The sequence below is a fragment of the Haemaphysalis longicornis genome, unplaced genomic scaffold (assembly GCF_048455015.1).
Source record: "Haemaphysalis longicornis isolate Haplotype H1 unplaced genomic scaffold, Haemaphysalis longicornis Haplotype H1 scaffold_3, whole genome shotgun sequence".
Taxonomy (NCBI): domain Eukaryota; kingdom Metazoa; phylum Arthropoda; class Arachnida; order Ixodida; family Ixodidae; genus Haemaphysalis; species Haemaphysalis longicornis.
Window position 1 is genome coordinate 88069016 of NW_027526335.1, and position 27758 is coordinate 88096773.

Here is a 27758-nt window from a genome sequence, read left to right on the forward strand (position 1 = left end):
GAGCACGGTTAAATGCGTTAGAATCTCGTTGATGCGCGAGAGCGCGAAATTAAAACACGTGATGCGGAAAGAGGTATCACCCGAATGAACAACTTAGTGACTAAAAAATTGAGCCGGAACCGAGCAGTCGAGATCTGTTCGCGGGAAAACGCAATAAAACGCGTTTTTGCTGCAACACAAGTCCCCAGGCAGGTATGTGGGCTTCCGGTGGTATCTGAACCCACAATCTTAGGATAACTCGTCGGATGTTCGACCAACTGAGCTACCGCAGCGACCGAATGTCCCTCTATTTTCATGTGTACTTATGTGTATGTAGGTGTTTTTCGTGTTCAGGGGTGGCGAGCTCGTACAACTTCAGGGTGAAGGGGGCCTCCTTTTTATCCCACGCAGCAGTGACCCGGGGGGTAAAAAGAGGGTTTTGTATATATATGCATGCACGCACGCACGCACACATATATATGTATACGTGAAATGCATTTATGGAAGAGTCGGAGGCATTTATGCATTTATAAAACATTTGCGCATATATAAATGCCTGTTAAATATAGTAGCATTCTCATAAAATAGTCCAGCCTGGGACACACTGAGCGGTTTTCATGGCTACTGGAGTTCCCAAAATGCATTTCGATCATGGCACGGTGGTACACGCGTTTATTTTATGTGCAAGGGATACAAGGACGCCATGTTACGCTTTAGCGAATTTGGTGTCTAGGGGAGTGGTATTAGGTAATGGCAGTTGAAGGAAAATATATGATACATCCAATGGGGTACGAAATTAAAGGAAATGGTGGAGGCCAGATGTCTCGAAGAAGTTTCGTAGAGCGGTGAGCCGGCGCCGTTCTTCGCTCTGACTGGGACGACTCGAATAAAGCCAATGATTAAGGATTGGGTGGGCTTGCCAATTGTATATTTTTGAAGGCTTGTTGTCGACAGTCGGCAAAGTGAGGGCAGTCGCACTGCGGTGTCGTTATTGGCTGAGCACCATGAACACTCGGGATCATCTAGACTGCCGTATCTTGTAGCGCGAAAGTGTGGTGTTCTTGCCGATCCAGTTCTAATCCCGTGAACGATAGTGTGCCATTTCCTGGGCCAATGCTGAGGAATGTCTGGACGCTTCACACCTAGAGCCGCTCGTAGCTGCGACTTCCTTTCCACCTTGCGGCGGGTGTAGAATTCCTAACTCGAAGTAGGTGTTCCTCCACTGTGTTTTCACAGTTCTCATCCGTCTGCTCGTCCTCAGATGCACATGATGGCACTATGGCCGAACAAAGCTCAGGAGAATGCCCATGCTCAAAAGAGAATAGGTGAGCACGATTATGGAAATAGCTCTCGCAAGTTGTAATTATTGTCGCAAGGAGACTTGCCTGTCCAGCTTTGTTAAGGTGATTGGCCATCATTTTTGGTGATACCGGACGCAACAAAGAGGAAGACGAAGCTCGGTGCCAGCTGAGAGTCGCGAGCTACTCTTTAGCTAGAGCTGCTAGATTATCCCCAAATACATCTTGCTTTTGGCTTCCCCGTAACAATATTATTGGCTGAAACGTGTCGGTGTGCGCGTTTATGTTTGAGATAGCCGTTTTTTTTTTCTGTTTTTAATTACATCTAAGGAGAGGAGGCGGCGCGGCTCTTCGGAGGCGCTGTAGCAACGCATAGCTGCGCGCTTCGCGCTGTCCTTGCCCACTCACTTCACGCTTTGAAATCGAGACAAAGGAAGTTCTTTGAACCCCGATCCCGGTGGGCTCAGCATGAGAGGCTAGGCGCGCAGAACGTAGGCACCAGGAGCGGCATATTTGGGACGCCTCGCTCGCACTAAGTCACGCTGTGATTTCGCATACCTGCAGCCGCCAGCGAGACAACTTCGCGTAATCGCTGTTATTGCGACTCCCACGCTTCTTTCTCTTTAGTTTCCCCACGTGTGAAGAGGCAGTTGGCTATGCGCTGCTCGGTGAGATGAAGGCGGGAACGGGAGGTTCACGGCCGATGATGCTACGCGTTACACCACGAGCTTTACGCCTGCATATCTGGGAGCGTTGAACGACGCTTACTCAGACTGGAACTTCTAAGGAAATGTGTGTCCACCTTGCTAATCATTACCATCAATCCCTAATCAATCATCATTCACATCATAATTCACGTTACCTTTATTCTTTCTAATTCATATTGATCCCCCTTTCTCTATCTTAGCCCACCTTAGTCGCGCCTTAATAGCAAATAATATTATTTACTAATCAATCACTAATTAACTTTGGTAATCATTAATAGTCTCTTATGCACGGCTGGCATTGTTTGGCTCGCTTCTGGCGTCTTCCTTGGTCCATATGGGTGTTCGCATCATTCGGGGCGACGTCGGGGTCATTCGAGGTCAACCTTCCCAGGAGACGCCCTTAGTTTCTGGCTACAGCGGGTAAAAACTACAAAATAAATAGTATATCTGAAGCAAAATATACGGAATACGCGTCTTGCTTTAGGCATATTTCAAAATAGGTTGCTTCTCGGTGCTTCATCCCCAATTCGTGCCTGCAGTATGACTGCCGTAGGTGCGGTAAGCCAACTCTTTGGAGAAAATCCAGCGAGATATCCACGTCGAGACATAAATAATCCTCCCGGCAATTACTAAATCGAGCTTTCGCGCTAAATATAGTCTCCGCGGTTGCGCTCAGGTGAGCGCTGGTATCGGCCACCCGCGGCAAGGAAGCGGCGTGGTTTCACTGACCCTGACTATCTCCACTGGGCACATAAAACGGACGACGGCACGAACTCGAAGCCCACTGGCTGACCCCTCGTGCCACGCGGCGGGGCCGCCGCCTAATGGTCTTTTGTGCTGCAGAATATGGCAGCGTTCCGAGGCGCAGATCGCGCTCTTATCGGCTCCATGTGGAAGGACGGGCGGAGGGGCGACCACTACTGACCGTCGTGCGTTCCTGGATCCGGTCGTTAGGCTTCTCGATAGCATGGGAGTGCCCAGCTGTTCGTGGAGTGATGCGTGCGGTATACAACCCTTCCGGCCTGTAGAATACAGCGACCATTCGGCACAGCTCTGCTTAGAGGCTGAACAACAGTCCATTGTGCGCGCACGTGGCGCGGGCGTTCATGGTGCGAGTGAACGTGTGAAAAAAAGCGTTGCAAAGGAACTTGCAGTACATAAGCCACGGGAAAACAAAAACGAAAACCCGGGAAAGGTCGCTGGAATCACGTTTTCGCGGCTCATTAGGGTGTAGGGAGGTGTCATGATTAGGTTGAACCGCGCTTGAAAACAACGGGTAGTAATCTTAGTCGTTAATAGGCTCGCGTTCTCAGTCGTTAATAGGTTCGCCTTGCAAGGGAACGATATATATGCAAATTTCAGATGTATATCACAACTATACGCGCGATTAGGGGTGTGAAATACGGCGGTGGTGTAAACTGACAGGCCAGAAACGCAGAAGGTATTCGGCTCAAAACATTGTGCATGAAACTCGACGCGGCAGGGTGATATATTTTTCTTTCCACTTCATTGTAGCCGCAAATGTTAGGTTTGAAACATCCCACACATGGAGCTTCACTCGTCGAGGTTGTTCCTGTTGCCTTCAGAGCCGCCTCTTGTCTTTGTAGCACAATTCAACTGAGAGGCGTTTATACAACTGAACCAGTCGTACACTAATCAGCTCTTCCCTCTGTTTTGCTTCTTTTAGGTGCAGAGCACTTCATGGGCTCGCCTTGTCGTCCTAGCTCGCTAACGGTCGATGCGACTGCCGGAATCAGGCAGCGCAGCAGAGAAAACGGACCCAAGTAGAGCCTGGTGTACCGTCGTCAGGGAGTCACACCGAGGCTTCGAAAACCACGCGGTTTAAATATTCATAACCGTGCGAACCTCGTACACGGCTGTCGCTTTTCATACATCTCCCCGTTGTTTAGCGCAAAAAAAAAAAAAAAAAAAACTGCAGGTACATTTCAGGCAAAATTTGTGTATATAACCAGCAGCCCCCGCGTTCATTTACTTAGGAATGCTCGTTGTGTTGGTTTTTATGATAGTAAGCGAAAAAAGCGGGCCACACCAGAAAAAAATGGCGCGTTCGAAGTGACGCATAAAGGCTCCAGGCGCGCGAGAAAATGATTACGCATTCGAAATGTCGCAAAACAGCTCCAGCATACGAAATTAAAGCAACCAGAAAAAGAACTCCCGCTGAAGCAGTTTCAGGCAGGGGAGCGCGAGCACTGCGAAGGCGGAAAATTTGAAATGCATTGTGTGGCAGCAGTGGCGGATAACGGCGCTGCAGACCATTATGGAGAATCCCTGCTCTGCGTGCACTTCCGACAGCTTTCACATTGAGTGGAACGGCTTTAATTTTTAGTTTAACAGTACAAATTGGTTAATTCACACTTGTTTCTTCTATCATATTGACTGCACATACAAAGCCTTAAATCAAAGTTTCACGCTCAAACCAATCAGGCTCAAACAAATAAATTGCAACTACCCCCATCACTTACACCGCAGGCGATGTAAGCCAAGAACTACTTTTCCACTCGCCCTGTCAAGTGCAACCTGTCTAATATTGTTTCAAAGCGAGGCCAGTACACACATAAACAAGACTAAGGGTGTCCGTCTCTGTTGGCACCTTCGGCTCTTTAAAAGGCGCTATTAGCCTCCAACGGATTCCCACGCCTTCTGTTTAACGAAACCACGCGGCTCGTTAGAGGCCGGCAAGGCCCGGTTCCGGGCCTCATCGGCGTCTCCCTATCAAGGAGGGGGCGTTCTTGCAAGTGAGCGGTGTCACTGGGGCGCCATGACTCGGTTGTCAAAACAGACGACCGACCTGATTAAAAAGGAGGAGACGACAAGGACACACAATTGAGCCTGTCGCGCCGCCTTCGACGAACGTCATCGTAGCTGTGAGACAACGGCGCGCCGAGTGGGAGGACTCATGACGTCGTCGTCGCCGCCGTCGCCTTCGAGCCCGGAATGAATGAAAGGTTATCCGTTTTCTCATGCCTGCTATCCCGCCCGATGACAGCGGCTAATCACGGCGAGACGCGAAGCTCGCCAGCTGCGCGTCTCGAACAAGGTCGTATCATCCGTCTCGCAGCCATCGACAGCCTACATCGCAAGGTCCGCGTCTCCTGGCGGCAGCAATGGGACCGCGTGGCATGTCGCCGACAGCCGAAACAATGGTCTCTGTCGAGGAGAGTGCGGCGAACGGAACGGTGCCCGGGGAAGTATCAAGGTTTCTTTCTCTAAAAGACCTCTAAACCGAGGCGCCTGTTAGATACACGCACGCCATATAATGACAACGGTTTCACTGACGCCAGCTCACTGGCAGCGGGGATCTCGAAGAATTATCGAGCTTCGCTACTCCGGGATAGGGTATACATTGAAGAAACGTCAAACGAGGTGAAAAAATTCCAGCGATGGCAAAGGTCGGAGAGAAAAAACAGGCAGCACGTATAGAGTTAGCGAAACTGTCGCCTTATGCATATTCACGTCTCTCTCTCGTCGTAAATGCTTCGTTTACCTCCAAGGCGACAGCGACGACAGCGAGCAAGGTGTAACGTCGCCAATTACGCGCCTCGTCAGCTGGCCCTGACCCGCACGAGGTTGATGGTAAGCTTTCGTGACGTCACGCGAACGTCCTTCCGTTGTTTTTGCGAAAGCACAGGATAAGTGGGCTTTGACTTAATTTTGTCAACGAAGCGCACAAACTGCTCTAGAAACGTTTAATCAAGAGGGTATTTTCCATGTCAGCCGCGCAAGATCGGAAAGTACGCTTGGAGGCAATGTGGCGTCGGTATATAAGATCAGCATTTCAAAACCTTTCCGACGTATTTTAGTTAAATAGAAAATTCTTAACAAAAACATAATAGCACAGCAACGGACACTCTACATTCAAGCTTCTTTAAGAGAGTGCAGCGCAACACAATCAGGAGCCTTTGTATTTGTCGTGACTCGCGTAGACCCCTAGAATTCTTGGCTTCATACCGATGCCTCATGGTGAATGTGCTGATAATTTATGGCGCATTAGTTCGAACGCGAAAGAGATACCCCCGAAAAACTGTGACGCCAAAAGAAATGTATATATCTGGGACCAGCAAGGAAATAAGGCGGACGAAATTGGATAACATGGAATGTATGGATAACAATAACCGTACAACGGAGGCAGGAAGCATAAAAAAATATGCAAATAATCATCTCACTCTGTATCTTAATACGCACGCGCACGTGCACGCGCGCATGCACACACAATCCTACGCGCACACACACACACACACACACACACACACACACACACACACACACACACACACACACACACACACACGCACACGCACACGCACACGCACACACACACACATACACACACACGCACACACGCACACACACACACAAACACACACGCGCGCACACATGCACGCACGCACACATGCACGACCATTTTTGTAATATTTGACTAACGCAGAGTAAGTAAAGATGCCCAAGGTGCAATTAGCAGGAAATGTTTACAACGTCTAACAGTATACACCAAAATCAATTGACAAAACATATGATTTGGTATAAAATGCAGAAGCGACCTAATTACAAAGTGATTTGGGGGTACATCGTGATGGAATTTGGGACCTTCTTTTCAAGCGGCAGGAGGACGATGCATCGTTTACAACCTTCTCTTTTGTAAGGAGTAAGCGGTTTTTGTCTGCGCCTTTTACCCATGTAGGCATTTTTGTTTTATTTTTTAAGCGAATCTTTATACGACGCAGGCCTTGGTGCATTTTTCCTGCGCGTGTGCAACAACGCCTTGCGACAAAGCCAACTTTATCACTAGTGCTCAGCAGAAAACAGTTGTAGCTCTTGCTGTATCAAACCTTTCCCAACAAAAGTCACGTAACAATACGCCGCTAAGAGGATTCCGTCATTTCCCCGAGTTTCATTTCCTTGTCGCAATTAGTTAACAATGAAGGTGTAAACGTTACAGCATTCCGGTTTGCTGTCAAACATGGTCTCCTACGGGAGAGAAACGGGCAGTCCAGAGTTTCTCTGCTAGCGTAAAGCTCTAGTCCTGTCATGCTTCGCTAAGTATACGTATTCCCAAAGCCATAGTCACTACCATTACGAAAAGATGAGAAAAATAAATACGTCTTTGTACATTCTCTGACCGTGCGTGTGGTGCTTATTTCATACGGCTTCGCTTAGCAACCACTTCACAGCGCGGATTGGCTGCTAATTTTTTATTATTTTTACCTCGTCACACTTCATTCAGGAACTAATAAATATGGTCAGAGGAATAAATCATGGCTCATCACTAGACCGTATCCTAACGCAGGCTAGATAGCCCGCTACACGCTTCATGGTACCTTCGAAAGTCTGCTTTGCCACAACGCACCCGGCAGGCCTGTAATATTTGTAGAATGCACAAGGTGCGGCATCTAAGGAGGCGCTGGTTATGTTGCCCCAACCTCACTTTAGAAGGCATTGGCAGCTCAATAAAAAGCACCATTGAAGAGTTCCAAAAGTGGGGCAAAAAGGTTTTTAAATGTTACGATCAATACAACAAAAAATCTTTCTTGCGCTGTAATAACCCCTTCTTGAAGTGTTTCAGAAATTCCCCTAAACTTGCAACTTCGACGATCCCTTCCCGTTAAGAAGACTACATTTTACAGCAACTAAAGTGCTGAACGAAATATATTTAAGCTAGGATAAATGAACGGCACAAAAGTCAAACCCAGGCGTGGTATTTCGGGCGCTCCTGGGGAAATATTGTACCGCTTTAGTGCCATGCTGCGAAAAACTTTACGGCCGAATGGTCTACATTTCCCTTAAACTGGTATCTGTGAAATGTCATCTCATCTATGGAGAAAAGATTTCATCGGTGAGACGTCTTAAAAACGTTCACTTTCCGTACGACTCCTCTCGACGTCATAGATTATCTAGGTCATCTTTAAGGCCCCGTGATAAACTGCAGGAATAGTTTTAGATGTTCATCCTCGTTCTTATTCCCTTTTTCTTTTGTGAAGTTGCAAGTGTTGTTATTACTTCGTACCTCAATTAATTTCTGTAAGTGCTCAGTGAGTCCCAACGATAACTAACCAGGGTGGCGTATACGTTATGCAGGGTTTTCCACTCCATATCAGTGCCACACAGATTGCAACGCATTCGTTTTTGGATAAGTTTTGTTTATATACTCGACATTGTCAGAACACCCTAAATGTTGTACCTTGGCTACCTGCAACGGTGGCGTCATCCTCAATACTTGTTGCGCGTTCCCGCATAGTAAAATACTTACTGTGCATATGGCACCCCTATGGGCGGAACCAGACATAACGTGCAAAGTGAACGTTCACAGTGCAGTGAAAAAACTCATATGAGCAATCTTCCCCTACACTTTTTCCCGTGTCCCACAACAGGGTCCATTGCCTCCTCCTATTAAGGTCATCCATTCCAGACCCGCCGCGGTGGCTCAGTGGCTAAGGCGTTGCGCTGCTGAGCAGGAGGTCGCGGGTTCGATTCTCGGCCGCGGCGGCCGCTTTTCTGATGGAGGCGAAAAGCAAGAATGCCCGTGTGTACGAGATTTCGGCACACGTTAAAGATCCCCGGGTGGTCAAAATTAATCCGGAGCCCTCCACTACGGCGCGCCTCATCGCCTGCGTTGCGTCGGCGCATTAAACCCTACAATCAATCAATCAGTCAATCAATCATCCATTCCATTCCATTCCATTGGGGTGAGGAGGGGGAGGGAAGGTAAGTTGAGAATCCACTTATAAGATACCCTACTTCCTGACAAAGCAGCAGCTACGGCGCCACGATTAGTTCCTAACAATGACCGCAGACGAACGCCTGAATGTGGATTCGGCTAGAGCCGACCCGAACGCGGAAGTCACTCGTACGCAGACGTCCGCAGGAGGACGGGTATTCTCCGCGGCTTGTTCGAACCTGTCAAGGGCCTGCCCCGTAGCAATCGGTGAAAGGCAGCAGCAGCCATGGGCACGCTGCCAGAGGATGCGGCGAAGAGAAAGAAATGCAGAAGAAAGTGGCCGGCAGACTCGCGTTTCCAGTAAAGTGGCGGGTGCGCAACCCCGGCACTCCGTTTTTGACGCCATCGCAAGATGCCTAATGACGAGACGCGCGCTCCAGTCCTCGTGCCACGCATTACGTCGTGTGCGCCCGTAAACAGCCAGAAGTCATGTGCCGCGTTTCCGGGGCTCTTCCTCCTTTTGCCTCTCCCTCTGAAACGGCAGCGCCCAAATCGGCTTGATTTATCCGCTTCTGCCGTTGTCTTCCTTACGTTCCAACCCTCCTCGGAGGGTTAGCTTTTGAGAAGAAGGAGGTACCCGAGATGACACGCGGCTGCGAGATAAACAACAATTAGAGTGACAAATGACCGATCCAGCGAGCTGCTGCGCGTGGTGAATGGGATTTCCTCCGGTTGTGGCTGCGGCAGCCGATGTTTAGGCGATGCGAGGAAGCGGGATTGGATGCGGACACTCTTAATTGTGGCCCCGATTTCGTGTTTATCAGCGGCGCAGCGTCGTTTGTCATTCTCTGGTGACGCGATAATTAGTCGCAGCCGTAAAAATAGTGTCGCGCGGTATTAATGCCAGCCGTGGGCAACGGCTTTTGCAGGTATCATCAACTGTCTATGTAGGCACGATCCATATGGTGAAGCACTCGTGCGCACAGTTCACTAATTACTGCACGTAAGGTGGCTCATGAACAAGTTGGCTGTCGGAAGAGGTTTCAGAGGCATTGGGTTAGGTGGCGGCTCACACCGCCGCTGTCACCGCGGGACACACGCGCATGCGCAGATCTGAAATTATTAGCTAAGTACCCTAGTAACCCTGCAATCGTTAAAAATTGATCACGATCGTTGAATGTGCTGCAGCTTTTCGAAACTGACTTTATGAAGACCGTGTGAATATCACGGAGCGTATCCTTTTCGACAGCAAAAGCGGACCGCGCTAAGACGCTCCATGGTCATCATCCGCGCTACCGCTGTGTAGAGTCGCTGCTGACTACGCCTGCATGCGCTTTCCCGCAGATTATATAACTCTCCGCACACGTAAAAAACGAAGAAAAACTAGCAGTCACAGGAGGAACACCTGCATAGGAACGTCAAACCTCGCTTAAGCGGCCGTTCATTCTGAATGCCGCGGGTAAATGTTTGCCCACTGTCCGGCCTGCCGATTGTGCGACGTGTTTGCAAAAGCGTGCATGCGCAAAAAGCCGAACACGGGGGGCGTCACGCTGCCCGGTGCCCGCACGCACGCACGGACGGATGCACGCAACGCAGAGCAACTGTGTAGCGCCAAGCTTGAATGTTCCGCCCAACACGGGCACAATGAATGGAAAGGCTCGCCCGGGAGCGGCCGTCGGAGGAGCTCCGCTCGGCCCTTATCCGGCGTGACCATATCGAATCGGAAACACGCATTGCGGTGTCAGAGGTTGTTGTTAAATGTCCTTGCAGCGAAAGGGATGCGCGGCAGCGGCTGAACCTCGCTTGCATTCTACACGACCCGTATACGCAAAGAAAACACGTCTTCCGAAGCAGCGGGGAAGAAAGGGGTGGCAGCCGATGGCGCAGAGCGCGCGGTGTTGTTACGCGGATTGAGTTCGTCAACTCTGAGAGACCCGAGACTCTCCCGTCTGAGGTCATCAGCTGGCAGCTTCGTCATACGACCGTTTCGAATGTCTGACGTCTGAGGCGGACAGTTCTGCACTGAGCTTAGGCTGAAATTTTACGGGCTTCCTCAACCGTGCAAAGCCTGTCTCTTTGTATGGGCGTAAATAAATGGGCGTATACGCATACAGTGATTTCTGAGAGCGGGTCAACAACCGACACGGCAACGCCACGCCGTTTTCAAAAGTTTGAATCAATAGACAGTCTGGAGTTTAGATGAGGAGCACGGGTGTTATGGTGGTTCGTGTAATAATGTACAGAGCAGCTTTCAGCGCAAGCAGATGGAAAGAAGGGAAGAGGGGCTATTTACTGCAGATGCTTTAGTCTACCCTATTGGTTTTAACAAAAAGGGTGCCAGGGAGGAAGAAAGAAAGAACAAAGCTGCACTGATGAATCCGTGCCAGTTGGGCATGGTTCGTGAGTGACAACACTGAGTGACAAATAAGGGGTAAAAGTTTTCATAGGTGTACCCTGGAGAGTAGCTAGGGTTTACACTGGACGAGGCGATGAGGGCAAAGCATAAAGTAGTTTTTCATCTCTTGCCTTCAGGGCGTTACCTTCGTTCATGTCTGCGGTGATGACCGTTTGTCCCAGTCATATTGTATAATATCTCTTTGGTGAGCTGATTATACAGCTCGCTGCTTACATTCCGCAGCGGTCTATGATCTCCTTAACAGTTATTTTTTCTTTATTTGGGGGGATTGCGTAATGACCTCGCCCCGATTAGAGTGGCATGCTTAGGGGAGGTGCTAGATATAGTCGAATAGGTTGCCTTTGCAGCTCACCTTGCCACTCACGTCCGGACAGAGAGGCAATCGTTACATGGTCACCACTGCGGTTTATCAATGTGGAAATGAGAAATGAAACAGGCTTGCCGCGCTCCAACAGCGGTTCCTCTTAACGCCGTTCTGACAGGGAGAGTTTGCTGTTTGCGTAGAGGTAAAACCAGTTCGCCGGCTTCAACGCCCAGGTGACGATGGAACAAGACGGAATCACGAACGAGAGAAACAAGCGAAAACAATGGAAACCGCCGGCGTAAGTGTGACGGTCGGCGCCGGTGAAGCGGCGCGGATCGGGAAGGAAACACGCCCCTGTGGCAGCGCGCGGTAGAGCAAGGAAACGCCCGCGCGCTTTACGGTTCCCGAGACGGCGGCGACACGCCGTTTTTCACGCACGCCAACCGCAACGGAAGTTGGGCGTAACGAAAAGGAAAGCGAGGCCTTTTTGCCACCCTGCTTTAGGGCTGACCCAGATGATATAAACGAGCCACTCGCGGACAGGACGCGTGGCGGCTGCTGCGGTTTTCCACGCGGCCACCGGCTAACTGGCAGCCCAAAAGCGGTTCACAAGACGTACCCGCCGCGGTGACTCAGTGGCTAAGGCGCTGTGCTGCCGAGCGCGAGGACGCGGGTTCGGTTCCCGGCCGCGGCGGCCGCCTTTCTGGTGGAGGCGAAAAGCAAAAACGGCCGTGTGTGCGAGATTTCGGAGCACGTTAAAGATCGCCAGGTCGTCAAAATTACTCCGAATCCCACCGCTAGGGCACGCCTCGTCGCCTGCGTTGCGTCGGCGCGTTAAACCCTACAATCAATCAACCGGTTCACAAGACGTCTGACTGACCTCCTTGAACTCAAGCTTTGGAGCAAACCTCAGCGCTGAGGACACTGACGCAACCCACCGCGTTGGCTTAGTGGCTATATAGGGCCTTGTGCTGCTGAGTCCAGGAACGCGGTCTCTATCCCCGGGAGACCGATTAATTCAGAACCTTCCACACCGGCGCGCCTATAGCTCACGTATAGCTCCAGCGTGTAAAACAGCAAAAATTTGAAGAAAGAAAACAAATACACTGCTGACTGCTGTGACAAAACAAAAAACCATCAGGGCACTTGAGTCTGTTTACGTACTTTGAAGGCGAAAGCCTGGCGATATTTATTAACAACTTTATTACCTCTACATGGTATTTGCGTCTCTTTCTTTGCTTTCGTTTGTGTGTCTTTTAGTCCGAACTGCTTCGATCGCCTTCTTGTCTGCTAGACCTTGTTAGGGTCTGTTTCTCCCCTTTCGTTTCTTTGTCTTACGGCAGTTGGTGTTCCTACCCATCAGTACGACACCTTTACTGGCAGCGCCATCGGCCAGACCCACCACCACACCTCTCTTCCCGCGTCGCTTCCTGGGAGGACTGGTTGAACACGGGTCCTGGCGTGGATGTCAAGTCGAAGCAAGAACTCCTGGCGGCCCACTGCCTTCGTGTTAGTGAGGACCACTGGGAGTTCTACGGACCAGCCGTCTCCTCTTAAAGAGACTGTGGCCCGACGGCCCAGACTAGGACTGTTTAAAAAATAAAGTATCTCTCTCTCTCTCTCTCTCTCTCTCTCTCTCTCTCTCTCTCTCTCTCTAGCTCTCTCTCTCTCGTCTTCCGGCAAGAATTACGTCGCCAAGCAGACTGGCACACGCCACAGCTTCCCTAGAATCAGTGTTTTGCCCCGCTGGTGCGCACCTGTTATGCGCACGTGCCATCACGTTCAGACATCACGAGGCACGCACTATTCCGCAACTTTGACTTTTTGCGACTTTTGCAAAGCAGGCACATTAGGCTCCCAAAGCTCCCGATGCCTGGCCAGTCCCTCAAGTGAGTATGTACCAAGAAGAAATGAACAACGACAACGACCACAACATTTGTTCTACGGCTGGCGACGAACGGAGATAGCGCAGTGGTGGCGCATTGGGTTGCCATGGTCAATATCCGGATTAAAATTCCATTGGATAACGTTTGTGTTCATAGTAAGGCCATCTTCGCAAAAAAAAAAAAAAAAAAAGATACGCCAGGGCTTCAGCCAAGGCCCAGGGGTACCTGGACTGGGGCGAACACACACTACCGAATGACGGCTCAACCACCACCGTTTGCGCTAATAAATGTTTATTCTCTCTCTCTCTCTCTCTCTCTCTCTCTCTCTCTCTCTCTCTCTCTCTCTCTCTCTCTCTCTCTCTCTCTCTCTCTCTCTCTCTCTCTCTCTAGCTCTAGCTCTCTCTCCCTCATGCTCTGGCGCACCCTCTAGCCCAGTAATGGATGTTTACCCTCGTGCTTTCCCCTTCATCATGCTTTTACAAGCTCTTTACGAAGATAAAGCATTTGGTTGTTATGCGATCCCATGACGTACGGCTACCCCATTTAAACTTGCAAAACCTCCTCAGCATTGACACAGGCCTGCAAGATGAATCGAGTGCAAGGACATGCCAAGCAAAGTGGATGTCAACAGCGGCCGCAGCGACTATATACTGTATATAGTCATCCTCACAAATCCGACCGTCCTCGGCAGTCCCGTTCCGGTTTGACCACACGCGTCCAGAGGCAACTCGAAGCTATCCCGTGCCTTCACGCATCGTAATTCCCTGCGAAATGGACAGACGACGCAGGCAGGTTTAAAGAACTGGCACGTCGTCGCTTCGTGAAATCGTGACAGAACGTGCCTAGCCACGCGATAAGCGCACAAAACTCTTGCTATTAAACCGCGGTTGCTTCCGCAGCCCGGTCAGATCATGCAGGTGTTTCTCCTACTTTCTGCATTTGCAATTGCATACCCTGCACTTCCGGATCAGAGTTCCAGTTGCGCCTAATACCGTCGTCACGCGGGCAACTGAAGGAATGCTCGGTTTATCAGACCACTGACCTTTGTGCCAGTCACTCACACGTGAAAAGTTCAATGACAGAGCCCGTATTCATTGCGATTCACTGCGATACAATGAAGGAGCTATAAGAGTTATTGTCAGGGCGTTTCACGTCTCGTGTTGGACTTGCATGTAGCAATAAGGCTTCATAGTGAATGGCTGCTCACCCAAGCAGTGAAAGCGTGAGGTGAGTCAATGGAACACAGCGGCTCTATAAACCTATAGTCGTCCCTGTAGTCTCGCTCGAGATTGGTTTTTCACGAAACACCGGCGCGTGCACCAATTTGCGTAGCATGGTTGCGTATTATAGCCGCATATATGACCCCGAAGGTACGTAACCTGCTCTATAGATTATGGCTATATTTCGTCGAATAACTGTGAAATATTTTTGTGCGTTGACACTCCTGCACCAATTGGGGGATAATTGACAACTGATCAATCGTACAAACTGGCACTCCGACAACGTTACGGTGCATATTAAAGCTGTTGTGATTCCTTTGTAAACCTTAGAATTCGAGCGCTCCACTTTAAATCGTAATACGGCTACGAGCAACGCGTGCCAATTTTTTGCACTCATGGTGCAAACTTGAAAATCTTTGCAAAGCACTCGTAAATGGTTCCAGTTCACTGAGAGGTCTAAGCATCCAACTTTTTGTTAAATGTGTGCCCAGTTCTTAACACGATTGTGTTTCGCAAAAAAACTTGTTTAGAGCCATTATAAATCCGCTTTGCCCATTCGAAAATGACGACAAGAAAAAATCCTGTAGTTTGTCGTACTTTTTCGTGTCGTACTGTCGTATTGTCGTATTCTTGTGTCGTTATTCCGGCAGCTGGCTATGTCCCGACCGCATGATGGTTCTGTTGCGGTCGTTGAGAAAATTGACTTTGTCTGTACGACACAACTGTGTGTCGTAACAACTGATGGCTTTGTCGGAACAAAAGGGCCTCTGTTGTCATAACAAAGTTTTTTTTTTTGTTGTACGACAGGAATTCTTCTTAGGTTTCTGAGGTGTTCCTGATGTAATTTTAGACTGGGATACACATTTGATAGATAGAGAACGGCGCCGAGGTATATGGACCAGCAGGAAGACAGACCCGAACACATCGCATATGTAGTTTATACCACGTAACGTACATCGCATTCTCACACTTTTCATGCGCATAATCTCATCCAGAATAGAGCCTCACGCAATTACATCTTCTTTTTTTCTTTGGCGCCAAGCACCATGCTCCGATATAAGCCGCACGTTGCCGCATGCTTGAAGTATATCGTAAAAATGAATGAACTGGAGTAGCTAAACAGCGCAGTTAGCATAATGCGTGATATAATCCACTTTAATTGTGATTAAATGTAGGTTTTACGCACGAGGCACCACATACATAAAGGGCTATGCATTATTTTAGACTGCCCGGAGCCAAAATCGTACGCTTGGTCGTTGTCCTACATCTGAAAAATGGTTGCCCCTGTCGGCAATCGAACCCGCAAAATCGTGCTGTGCAGCACCGTGCTTGAGCCCCCCAGCTACGGCGGCAGGGGATATACCAGTATTTTCGCGAAGGTTTGACATTTTTAATGGCCTTTACAATAAAACGATCAACAAACGACTCAAGGGTGACCGATATTTATCGGGTTAGATCCGCAATAGATGTAAAAGCCAATAAAATATTTTTTCAGGCTAATGTACCTGAGGGTGAGCGCCCCCTATGCTGCAGTACAATTTCGCTGTGACCATTGCATGCTTTTCATGCGTTTATTCCAGTATTGTGACCCAAGCCTCGTGATTTAAAGAACAAGGCTCATGCCCCTGTAGTTAAAATTGGTAAAGCGTGTCTTAAAATTTTCCCCCTTTTTCTCGCGAAAGCTTTGTACCGATTCCGTGCCTGGCCTTAGACACAAGCAAGCCATTTGTGCGAAGCAAAAAAAAAAAAAAAAAATGCGCGCCAATCCACCCTGTGAAGGTGGTTGGAAAGCGAAGCTGTATACGACACCCACAAGATTACCCATGGGACATCACTTGAATTCCCACACGTGGCTATACGAAGAGTGAAACGCACTTAACCACACCCTTTGCTAAGATTAAATTAATGCATGACTCATGAACGGTGGTTGGTTGAGTTGTATTGGTGATGAACATGAGTGAAAACTCTATTTTTATAAAATTAAAGGAAGCTCAAACCCGGTGCTAGACGATCTCACCTCTCCTCCGTCTCTGCCGCCGCCGACGGAGGCGACGAGATCGGCTGCAGAGACGGGAAAGTGAGATGCCATGCGTTGGTGTGAGTTTCCGTTAATTTTTATAACTTAACTTTTAACGCATGCGCAAGGCGCGCACATGGCCGCTACACGTGCCGTGGGCGGAGCGCACAGCGGCGCGAGAGGACGTGTGACGGTATCACGTGTCATTCAGCGAGAACACAAGGGGTAAACCCGCAGATGTGCTCAGGGAGTGCACCGTCTGTCTACCCTGTTGCCGCGCGGGCTCGTAGCTCAATCGGTAAGACAACGGGCACTTGCTCCGTTTCTGTATTCGTTTCAGGTTCGATTCCTGGCGTTGCCAGTAACTTCTTTTATTTGTTCGCGGCAGTTTTCTGTGGACACCAAAAGTCGCGACCGAACCCTTGCGAGGTAGAGGTGGAAAGTTTGCTTTAAAACAAAATGTTTTATGTAATTGTCAGAAATTTGCACGCCTAGCCTCGGTCGCAAGCGCACCTTCTTGGCTCCGCATCGTAACTATGTCCTTTCCTAGCCAATAATTGTTTCCGAGGGAACATAAAGCAGTCGTTTTTTTTTTAGATGGTCGTCCGTGCTCGTAACACAACATGACGTTCGATGTTACGGCCGTAACCGCTGTTGAGCAGCGAAAGCGGCGCTTACAACGTTAAAAACCCGATTTAACCGAAAAGTGGTTTCGTAATGGTTATTTCAACTGCTGATGTGCTACTAAAAAGAACGCAGAGTTGCGTTGTGATGCCACGTCTGAACTGCTCGAGCATATCAGAAATCGTTACCGATGCGCTGATTTCATATTTTGCGCTCCTTCCCTTCCGTCCGTTATCGTTTCATGAAGCGGGTTTTGTGTTCTCTGGATGCGTTGGTTGTACACGCGCAAGGTGTTGTATTAGTATCCGCGTGTCTCACTGAAAAGAACAAAAGAAGATAAAAAGAGAAACTCACGCACGCGCACGCATGTAAATAGAGAGAGAATGAGAGAAACAGGGTAATGGGCGCAAATAAGAATAAAAAATCCCGGGCCATCTCCCCTAACGTGAAACCTGGGGAGGGGCGAAGCATGCATGTGCGCCGGTGTTTCCCACAGCAAAATCGCTCCTAGTGGGCAATTAGAGACAGAAAACGATCTCGTTTCAAGTATATACATATGTACATTTATTATATGCAATCAGCAATCGCGTAGCTAATCCCAGTCAATATGCATAATGTATTTGTTTGGTTCTTCTGCCCCGTCCGAATGCTCCTGGTGTTGATGAGGCTCCTGCGTTTCCAAGTCGTAGACCGTACCGAGTTCAGGTAGAGGGATGCAGCTTCGCCGTAAAAGTCTCGTGTCCTTGAAGCACGACGCGTTCTAGCGCGAGGCGTTGGAAAACGAGGGTACCGGTGCGTTTTTTTTTTAGTACGCATTACGTTCTAGTGCGAGGCGCTGGAAAACGAGGGTCCCGGTGTTGTAGTACCCTGACTACACGAGACGACGACAGAAGACACCGACAGCCCGAGCCCCTAAGGTACGTCGCTCTAAAAAAAGTAGACGCTGACCGAAAGCGGCAGTAACCCACGAAATACCAAAGCACGGTAGCCAATTCATGACCTCCAGCCCTTTCACCGTAATTCACCGTTGCGCACGAGAAAAAAAAAAGAATAAAGCCGTGGTCTGTGCCAAAAATACGTAGGCAGGAAGGGCTTAGAAATCTGGAAACGGCGGAGCAAATGCCGCCGACACATCGTTAATCAAATATTAGCCGCTTTCCGTGAGCTCACGGCCTGCAGAGAACAGCGCGCTTTTCTCCTCATTCTCCTCCACCTCATCCTCCTCTCCTTTTTTTTTCTCTCTCTCTCTCGCCTAAACGAAAGCTTGACCGCTGACAAACGACCCGCCCCGGCATGCACCCTTCACCGGACTCGGCCACGCGTTATGGGTCGTGCGCGCAATCTCAGATGAGTTCCAGCGTTTTCAGCAAACGCTCGTGCCGGATATATAGATATTTCGAACCAGATCAAGTGTAAGGTTGTGCCATGCAACTCGCGGCTGCTCCTCGGAGCAAGTTCTTCTCTTTTTTCCGAGGAATAGAAAGAAACGAGCTCGGCCTTTCGCGAAAGTTTAAACACGCGCGGCCTCAACGGGTTTCGTTCTCGCCAACGCGTGACCGCGCGACATCGCAACTATAGGAAGAAGGCGCGGAGGACACAATCGAGGCCTGCTCAAGGGGACACGTAGGCACGATCGGAAGAAGCGTTCTTTGCTCGTAAATCAGGCATATTTAAGGTCAGTATTGGGCTACAAGAAACTCTCCTTGCTGGCTGAAAATCCGCACCGATGTCGAGGTGACTTCTTTTGAAACGTTTCGCGCTTTAGTTCCGGAAAAAAATGAAACGCCAATAGAAAAACGTGCGTAACGCGAAGGCACCAAAACGAAGTATACGGTTTTCTTGAATTGACGACCCGCGAACAAAACGATGTCGGTAAAGTAAGCTGTCGCTGCATGCTCGCATTAGTGCAAAAATATGTAAAGCTGGTTTTGCCCTAACGATAGAGAGGACGTATCGGTGAGCATAGCGTTCGATTTAGAGCTGGCTTTGCCGCGGAACATATTTCCTCATGAGGACTGTGATTTGGGCGAGTTGGTGAACGTTCATGATGAAAGATCAGCGCAAATAAATACGGCACAAGAAAGAGCGAGAAGTAGGCAGGACAGCGCTGTCCTGTCTACTTCTGGTTATTTTTTGTGCCGTGTCATTATCATGTATTTACCCATGAATGTACGCACACCCACGCGAACAACACAAAGGATCACTACCGAAATGCCATTAGAGAAACTTACCAAAAAGTACCCACGTTAAGCTTATACCGCGCATCGTCAATTCAGCTTACGAAAATACCCAGCACTCCCCAAAATCCCTTTCTTGTAAAATTTACCCCACATGCAATGCCGCTCTACTACTCCCATCACGCACCTTACTGAAATGTAATGGCAAATGTTTGTTGTTCTTCTTTAGGCAACGAACAGCACTACCGACGAAGTAAAAGGAGGGGAGCTACGCCGGAGTATATTTCATTAGAGTCTATGCCTCCGCTTCCAAGCGCTTTCCAGAACTGTAGGAAAAGTTGGGTGCCCTCCGATTACCACGAACAATTCTATACAATCGCAGAGTCTCAAGAAATAAATTTGATTATATAGTTTTGTTTATTAATTTATTTTTATTTGTAAATACTGCAGTCTCTCTCGAGGCTTTTGCAGGGTGGGTACAGGCAAGTAAGTACAAATACGAACGAAACAAGACAGAACACAATAGAACATAAAATGCACAACAATGAAAATACATATCTTATTGGAAACGCTTTTCAAACGAAGTCGATGACTGATGTGTGAAGGCTTCGTTAGTGAGATCGTTGCATTCAACAATAGTTCAAGGAAAAAAGGAATATTAGTAACAGTTATTTCGAGGGCTCAATGGGGTTAAAGAAAACGCGTGGCGGCGTCTTATATTATAACCGGATGAATATTACGAGAAGTGTCAATGAAGGAATGCCCTCCAATTAATTGAAAGAAGAACTTCAGGCGGCAAATCCGGTTTTTTTCTGAGACGCGCAAAATCCAGCTTTGTTCAAGGAGAGCTGATATTTAGGTGCGCTTATATGATTTGTACATAAATCTTACAGCCTTTTTTTGCAACCTGTCTAATTTCTTAATATCGGACTTTGTGAATGGGTCCCAGATTACTATTGCGTACTCTATCATTGGTCGGATAATTGTATTATGTGCGAGAAGACGTACATTCGGTGTGGACCATTTCAAGGAACGCCGTAGAAAGAATAACTTGCGTAGTGATTTAGCTGTGATGTTGTCTATATGTTTTTGTCCAGGAAAGCTTGTTCGATATCCACAGGCCGAAATACTTGTAGTGTCCTACTTCCTCCAGACGAACGTTATTAGCGGTGTATTGGTACTGGAAGGGAACTTTTTATGGGTTATTCTCATGAACAGTTTTTTCGAAGTTGATAGACATTTTAACTACTTGTTTTCTTAGTTCCTGGAATCCTCTCATTTCTCTACCTCTGCTTCCGTACCCAAGAAGAAATAGCGGTTCCTGTTCAACTTCTTAGTTCTCAGAAACTGTGGTCAGTCACTGCTGATACAAGGTGCGCGCGCGTGACTGGCGTCTTACAGCGCTGGTACTTAAAGTCGACATAAACTTTCCTCGACGGAATTTCCCGCCCTGATCGCCAGACGGTAAACACACTAGCTAACTTCCACTTCTTAGCCAATCAATTTCGCCATTAAACGCTTGTCGCACGCCGGAGCCGTTCGCGGTGTTATGCGCATGCGCGGGTACAAGGCCACGGCAATGTGGTCTTAATACCTGCTGCGGCCTGGCTGTCACATGAACTAAATCTAGGCAGTTACAACGGCCGAGTTGGTTGGTACAAAAAGTGCAGATCGCTGACCAAGACAAACCATCACAAGAGAGAAAATTCAACACTATGCGAGGAAAAATGACCCGCGAAGCTGAGCGGAGTCCCAGCAGTGAACGAAACAAAACACGTCTTTTTGTAACTTGCGTTTGAGTATGATTCCTAGCTTATTAGCCGACTGAAACTTGGAAGGACTATACTTTTAGTTCAGCGGACACGCAGTCGAAAAAGACTACAAGAAATTTTTCTGTAGTGTTGTCGTATTTTCGCGTGTCGTATACTGTCGTCTTGTAGTTTTCTTGTCATGTCGTGATTCTGATTATTGTCTTGTCATGTCGTGATTCGTGCTCCATGAGTAGTTGCACATGGCTTGAATGCTATTGCCCATTGTGAAGAGTAGCGTAAATGGTAGTTCTGTTATGACTACAGAAATGTTTGTCGTTGAGAAAATTGACTTTGTCGTTACGGCAGAAATGTGTGTCGTAACAACAGGTGGTTTTTTCGTAACAACAGGACTTCTGTTGCCACAACAAAGTTTGTTGTCATAATATAGGAATTATTGTTAGGCTTTTGCAGTATTCCTGTTGTGACTTTAGACTGGCAAACACGGCCAACGCGTTTCCCTCCCGTAGAAGCCCATTTATTGATACCGGAAAGGTATTCTGTAACGTTTACAACTCGTACGAAGGAATAAGTTCACGCAAAAGACGAGGACGTAGAAAAGAGGAGAAGACGACCGCAATTCTCTTCTCTTGTCCTCCTCGTCTTTTGCGCTGACTTATTCCTTCGTGCGTCATGAACCAACTAGCCAGCAATCAAGGCCTACTTAGTTTACAATTCACTGTGGACTACGTAATTATGAAAAGTAGGTAAACCTCGACGTATTTTAGAGTCGTCTTGTCGACTAATTTGCATAATTTGTTTCGGGATAGCTTCGATAAAACAAGAGTGACAGCCATTGTCTGTAACCATACTCCCTCCATTAAAAATTTACACTCTACGCCGATTTATCCACGCACGCTATATGATGAAACGAGACATATACAACTTCACTCTAAAAAGAACACGGCCACGTCGAAACAAGCTATTTACGCTGGGCTTCGCAGGAAGGTTCTCGTGGGTTTCGCAACGTCCCGCGGGTAACTTCTTTATCGTGGCAGTAAGAAATATTTTACGTGTAAAGCCCGTACCTGATTATGCGACGTTTCTTCAGACGCCTTATTATGCCATAATGCACTATTGTTTACGTTGCATTCTAGATATAATTTAGAACAATGTACTCGCTGAGTACACGCCGCTGCACTGCGGCCCACGCACGCGTGCACAAATCACAGGCGAACAGCTCGCTAACTGCCTCTTGTGCAACAAGCTACAAAGTCTGCAACAGCGAATAAAAATAACTGGACGTGCTAGCTGTTTCACAGGACAGACGACGAGACAAGACGGTGAGCCAACAATTGTCAGAGCCGGTTTCGCGCGATGCTTATACAAGCAAAGCATACGTCCGTCACGTAGAATAACGAAAGCTCTGGAGCGTCAGGCGCGAGCTGTGGAGAGTACTACTACACGTGTTCACACAGCGCTTGCTCCCGTGTAGTGCTCTCCACATTGGCTGGTTGGTTGTACCCTTGAAGCGTGGCGCATACCCACGCGGGGGATTGGCCAAGAAGCTGCCTGTGATCATTAGGCTGTGACGAAGCTTATTTTAGAGGGGAAAAAAGAATAAAGTAAGTAAGTAAGTAAGACACAGAGGTTCAGTCAAGAAAAAAAGAAATATTTCGATATAACACAATAATCAGGAAAAAAATCACGGATGAAGAAAAAAGCTGTCTAGCAGGGCCGGTGTAAGATAACGGGAGATTGAAGCCGATTAAACGTGTATTAAAGGTGCGTGCGTGCTTGCACTTTTCGGCTTCCTTTTTTTCTGTTTCTTTTTTAAAGCGACGATAAGTTTTAAATTAAAGAGAAAAAAAAAAACTCGGGTAAATTCTGTCATAAACGGTTGCTGTGCGAGAAGCTGAGGGAGCACCTGACGACCTGGGGTATGCTGGAGGCCCGGCTTTTTTTGGTGACCAGAGCGAAGTCCCACCCGGTTGTCTCAAGGATCCCAGGACTGAGGGACCACTCTCACAGAGAACAGCTCAGTAAATGTTTCAACCACCACCTTGCGCTTACATATTCGCAACAAACTCCATCTCAGCACTATCTCAGCAAACTTGAACGGCATAAGAAGCATCACTCTATTGCTGCTCGGCTCGAGTGAACGACGCAATGGAAGCCGCTTCAGGAAGCCACAAGAACACAAAAAGTTCCCGTATCTCTTTCTTTTCTCCCAACTCTAGGTCAACTACGTGCACGTAGCACAATTCCCGCGTGTTTATTACGCACACGCGGTGTGCGGGCTCGTCGGAGCGACCATCCACGCAAAACAAACCGATCCGGGGAAGATATATCGTACGCAGGAGCGTAACCAGACGCCGCCAATTATCTTTAAGCCGCCAACGAACGCTCGCGGCAGGAATACGATCCCAGACAACGCGAAGACCCGCAACGAAAATCAAAAGGCAATTGATTACGCTATGGCAGAGTTTTATGCCGGCAATAAAACATTGCGCAAGCACGCGTAACGCAAAAACAAATTTCGTCGGCGAGAGGCCAAGCAAGCAACTCTCCCGTGGACATCACACAGCGCTGTCGGGTGTTATTCCCCTTCTCCGGGCGGCGAATAATGAGCGGGTTGATTTTACAGCGCATCGCGGCTACCGAAGCCGCCTGCGTATAATGAGAGCCTCGGGCGTCTCGCGGCTGATCGACGGGCTGCCGACTTGCGCCGTTATGTTACGCGCCGACCGAGGTGACCGCGTCCCACCGCGCCGCGGTGCGAAATGATGCCGGCGCAATAATGCGCACACAAAATTCTCTTTTATGGGTGAACAGAAAAGAGAGGGAGGTACGCGAAGATGAACGAACGAAACGGAACAGTCAACTTACGCACCGTGAAACAACAAAGGCGCGTTGATGACAGTCGGAGAAGGCATCCATTCATTGTCGCATTGTCCAGCGCGCAAGTCCAGCGTCCGGCAGCTACAAACGATCGGGGAAGTGGAATGTTGAAGTCGTTGGGCAGTTTCTTCGCCCATTGAGAGCAGTCATGTCATCGTACGTGTGTCATTACACGAGGCGACAATCACGGTCGAAGGGTAAAGTACTCCTTACCTGCCCGTCGCAATTTTTGAAGGCCGCGAATGACGTGTATACTCACCAAGCCTGCATAATAGAGCCATCAGATAGTGATAATTCGTGGGTATGAGCCCAGAGAAACCATTCGTCTGCTTTCAATTTTATAGAGCATATAACACCCCTCCTCTTCCTCTCCACCAAAAAAAGAGATTGTAACACTATATATATATAGTCCCGCTCCCGGAAAACGGCGGATTTTTTCTCGACTTATATTTTCGCTTATTTATCAATGAATCAAAGAAACGTGACAAGCACACGTCATTCGCCCCTATTATATATTTCGAAAAAAAGCCGAATAACACTGGCAATGACGACTGCAACCTTGATATGTATCTTTACCGAGTCCCTCGTCCCGTATCTCTCTGTTCTGCTACATGCATTACGAGGCACTGGCTCCAGCAGTTCGGATATGCCAATTGCTAACCCCGACCTCCGACCACGTTCTACGTGGCGTCCGCTGGGAAAGAAGACGTTCTACGTCTCCCGCGGTAGTCGAGGGGCGGCGCTAGTTGACCGGCCTCAGAGCTCTTGTAAATATAAACCCCCGCTTTAAAGTCGAGAGAGAAGCCGCTGTGGGGATAGCGTAATTGGTTAACGCACCGCACCGGTTATGCGGAGATGTGGGTTCGAGTCCCGCTCCCGGAAAACGGCGGATTTTTTCTCGACTTATATTTTCGCTTATTTATCAATGAATCAAAGAAACGTGACAAGCACACGTCATTCGCCCCTATTATATATTTCGAAAAAAAGCCGAATAGCACTGGCAATGACGACTGCAACCTTGATATGTATCTTTACCGAGTCCCTCGTCCCGTATCTCTCTGTTCTGCTATATATATATATATATATAGAGATACGGGACGAGGGACTCGGTAAAGATACATATATATATATATATATATATATATATATATATATATATATATATATATATATATATATATATATATATATATATATATATATATATATATATATATATATATGTCGCGTACAGCAAATACGCGTTGGGGGTGTTGGTGAGCTTTACTAAAACGCTAATAGAAGAAGCAGCGGAGAAGAACGCTCTTGACCGCGAGGCACTCAAGCTGCCAGAGCAAAACACTGATGATGATGCGTTCCCGGTAGCGCTCGTTCGTCGTCGTCGTCGCCTCGGCTGGGATGTCACAAATTAAAAGTTCATTCAGATGCTTGTGGGTACGTGACAATATATATATATATATATATATATATATATATATAGAATCGCACCAGACCGGTATTCTGGAGGTCGTGGGTTCGGATCCCACCCGGCGGGCATTTTTTCACCACTTCCTTTTCGACTCAAAAAATTCTTCATCTCTTTCTATGACCCACCACAACCTTCCCTTTGCTTTCCGAGGTTTTCTTGACTGCCAACCCTTATTTTCTGTCATATATATATATATATATATATATATATATATATATATATATATATATATATATATATATATATATATATATATATATATATATATATATATATATATATACAAAAACCCTGACACTAAAACTTCCTGCAAATGCCTGCACGTATGCTTTGCCGCAACACTACAGACTGGCCATCGGATGCCAGTGACGGTGAACGTTCAGCGATGGCTGAAGTGCACCGTCCAGTGCACTGCACTAAAAAAAATGAAAGCTGGGTTGGGACACAGCGCAATGCAAAATGACACGCTCATATGCCGCGGTATACTTCTTGGTGGACTCAAATTATAGCGCTATTGTAGGTTCCGCATCGACCGTTTTCGCCACACTGGATCATGGCTCCGGCGAATCGGACCACCGGGGATTCGAGTTGCCATTGACATCGGGTGAGGCTGAAATTTAATCACAGCGGTGCATCATTCACGAAAATTCGAACGTAACATTAATTTTTCCAGCTGGAGAGACGGAATGATAATGATGCGTACAACGCGTAGCAACAAAATTGCTCTAAGGTTGGACGAATCTGTTAATATTCGAGACTTGTTACTGAAAACTTGCTTAGGATCAATTGAAGAAGGCACACGAAGCAAAAGCCACAAAAAGTGGCCTTGTTAGATTGCTGGAAGCTGTGGAAGAAACGGCAGTACTCAGCCCAGGCGATTTATGCTTATGACCCGCGTGATTATTGCTCCATTTTAATATTCGCGCGTCGACGGGCACCGGCTTCGAACGAATGAAATGAAAAAGAGAAACGTCCGAGATCTTCCGACTTTGAAATTTTGAGGCGCTTATTTTGAAGCCTGGGGGATAGAACTTGAAGTGCTAAAACGAGAAAAACAATCAAAGTAAAAACAAGCACTCAGTTCTCTGACCGCCTGGCGTAACTTGCGACTATGTTACACTATGTGGCATGTTTAAGTGTCCAACCTTTTTACTGTCGTTCTACTCTAGTCCTACGAAAAGCTCGCTTGAAATAATACGTTCACCCATTTCTGGAATTCTGCATTCCCAATGTTCAGGCAACAATACGACATCTGCGTTGTACCCCCGCAAAAAAAAATAAAAAAGAAGCCTGATTAATCAACCTGAGAGTTACGTTTATCTTTATCTTAAGCCTGGTTATGTCCACTGTAGGACGAAAGTCTCTCCAAAAGATCTGCAGCCACGCCTATCGAGTGTCTGAAGGCTGATAGTGCGATTGTATAATCATTGGGAGGTTTTGAGCAAATATACTCAAATAGGGTTGCTAAATCTTTGCCTGATGAGGAAGGCTGTTCGTGTCCCAGGGAGCCTCATTTATCATGGTTTAACCTATCTAGTTCAGCCTCCCGTGGTATTCGGCGGCGTTATTTACCGGACCAGGCAGCAATTCGGACCTGGTACAACGAGCATGGAAGGTGCATAGAGCGCGCAAGGAAAGCGGCAACCCTTACCACGCGCTTTCTTCTGTCCCAAAGCGCCTTTTATTCGTTACGTTACGTTAGGGAACATTGTGTCCACGTTAGGGAACGTTAGGGAACGTTAGGGAACGTTGTGTCCATTAACACGGCTGGTAAAGAGGACCTAACTGACCGAGAAGGAAAATCAAAATAAACAAATCTATAAAGAGAAGTAATGGGCGCGTTCCACTATTGTTCATAAAATATCTCAATATGTCTTCATACCATCCCAGGGATTGATTGCATGAAATGAATGATTGTCACTACTGAGAATTAACGTGACCAAGCGAAGTGTGAAAGTACAAATAAACAAGCCTAAAAAAATGGATCGTATCTCGCGCGAAAATGAAGACTAGGTAGTTGCTTCATTTCTCTATTAATTAATTGCTTACCTGGAAACAGAGCGTCGCACTTTAACAGGTTGCACGTTACAAGATCACCGGTAATTTAGTGACGAGACAGATTCCGTTTTAATCAAGTCGCTTTCGGCATTACAGGCCAGTTCTCCCCTCATTTTTTTTACAGCCCAACGGGCAACTTTCCCGTTATAAAGATCACACACCAGCCGGCGCGCGTGCCCGCCACGCTCGACATAACCTGGGCGGCAGCGAAAAGCGTCCAAGCAAAAGAAAACAAAAAAATTGACAAACATGAAAAAAAAAAAGAAAAACGAGAGGTGATGG

At 47.8% G+C, this 27758-nt stretch overlaps 1 protein-coding gene across 1 annotated transcript in view; it reads right to left on the minus strand.

Annotated features, from left to right (window-relative positions):
- LOC144174788 (uncharacterized) overlaps positions 1-27758 on the minus strand; it is a gene marked incomplete at its 5' end in the record, with an annotated part of 85527 nt that overhangs the window by 57419 nt on the left and 350 nt on the right.